We start from the raw sequence: 2,262 nt of genomic DNA on the forward strand, positions 1-2,262 counted from the left end.
GAATATGGGATGGCATTTTTGCAGGAGGTAGGATGGGAAGAGGTATAATCCAGGTAGCTATGGGAGTCGGTGGGTTTGTAAAAAAATGTCAGTGTCAAGTCGGTCATCATTAATGGAGATGGAGAGGTCCAGGAAGGGGAGGGAGGTATCAGAGATGGTCCAGATGGATTTAAGGTTGGGGTGGAATGTGTTGGTGAAGTTGATGAATTGCTCAACCTCCTCGCGCGAGCACAAGGGGGCGTCAATGTAGCGGAGGAAGAGGTGGGGAGTGGTGCCGGTGTAACTATGGAAGATCGACTGTTCTACGTAGCCAACAAAGAGACAGGCATAGCTGGGCCCCATACGGATGCCTATGGCTACTCCTTTGGTCTGGAGGAAGTGGGAGGATTCGAAGGAAAAATTGTTAAGGGTGAGGACAAGTTCAGCCAACATTGGACTACAACATGGTGTTGTGTGATTTTTAACTTTGTACACCCCAGTCCAACACTGGCATCTCCAAATTATTTTTAATTAGCATGTTATACATCTGCAGTTTTTTTTAGTCTCTATGACACTTCTCCAGGGTAGATTGGACCTGAACCTAAATTTTCTAGGATGTGGAAGTGCCAGTGTTGGACTGGGATGGGCAAAGGTAAAAATTGTACACCAGGTTACAGTCCAACGGGTTTGTGATTTTTGAGAAGATCTGTAGCTCAGGTCGAAGTTCAGGTTTTACGTTTACTTGCTGAGCTGGAATGTTTGTTTTCAGACGTTTTGTCACCATGCTAGGTGACAACATCAGTGAGCCTCCGGTGAAGCGCTGGTGTTCTGTCCCGCTTTCTATTTATGTGTCTTGTTCCGTTAAAGTGGGTGATATCATTTCCGGTTCTTTTTCTCAGAGATTGGTAAATGGGGTCCAAATCAATGTGTTTACGATGGCGTTCCGGTTTGAATGCCAGTCCTCCAGGAATTGCCATGCATGCCTCTGTTTAGCCTGTCCCAGGATGGATGTGTTGTCCCAGTCAAAGGGACTCCATCAATTTGGACCCCATTTACCAACCTCTGAGAAAAAGAACCGGAAATGATATCACCCACTTTAACGGAACAAGACACATAAATAGAAAGCGGGACAGAACACCAGCGCTTCACCGGAGGCTCACTGATGATGTTACCTAGCATGGTGATGAAACATCTGCAAACAAATCTTCCAGCTCAGCGAGCTAACTTACAACCTCCAACAGCTTTACTTGGACATAAACCAAATAAACCTGTTGGACTATAACCTAGAGTTGTGTGATTTTTAACTAAACTTTCTAGCCCAGAGATATGGACATTACCACTGTGTCACCAGCCCACCCCATCCAGCTCAGCTTGTTTATTGCTGCTGGACAATGGCTTCTAATTTTGAAGATCTGTCATCATTTCCTCTCAGATTGTTTGAAACATAAAAACTCAACCTGCTCAGCAGGGATATTACACACCTCTGGAGCAAGTAGCTCTTGAAACCAGGCCTCCTGGTCCTGAAAGAGTGGCACTACCACTGTGCCACCAGAGCCCTCTGTGTACACTATAGCCTTAGAGTTTGATTTGACTGCAAACCCACAGCTCAGCATCTTATAAGCCATTCTCTTAGATCCCTTCACAGAATGATTGTGATGGTGACATCACAGAAGGAGGCCATTCAACCTGTCCTATTGGTGCTGGCCTTCCGATGGGCCAATTGACCAAGTGCCACTCTCCCGCCTTCTCCCCGTAGCTCGGTACATTCTTTGTTCCCACGCAATAATCCATTTCGCTCTTGAGTGCCGCAGGTGAATCTGCCTCCAGTGTAGCTCATCCCCATTCGCTGTGTGAAAAAGGTTTGCCTTGTCCCCATTGCTCCCTTTGACATCTGCATCCTCTGCTTCCTAAACTTTTCATCAATGGGAAAACGTCCTCCCTATCTGTCCAGACCCCTCGTTATCTTCAATACTTCTACCAATTTTCCTCTCAATCCTATCATAAAATGATGGCCCACAGAGGGAAGCCAACTGGTCCATTGAACCTGCACCAGATAGTGAAAAGAGGTGCTGAATTAATCCGACTCCCTGATCTTCCCTATCCACTCTGTGATCTCACCTTCAAGATTGTCTCTTCTCAATGGTTGATTTAGATCAATATCTCTGGTCTTGACTACACAGATTAAGGCTGAAATAATTTCAAAAGGATACACTGCAGGAGGAGGTCCTCCTAAATGTTATATCAGATGGTTAGGTAAAACAAAGAACAATACAGCACAGGAAC

Source organism: Chiloscyllium plagiosum, chromosome 13, assembly GCF_004010195.1.
Source record: "Chiloscyllium plagiosum isolate BGI_BamShark_2017 chromosome 13, ASM401019v2, whole genome shotgun sequence".
NCBI lineage: Eukaryota > Metazoa > Chordata > Chondrichthyes > Orectolobiformes > Hemiscylliidae > Chiloscyllium > Chiloscyllium plagiosum.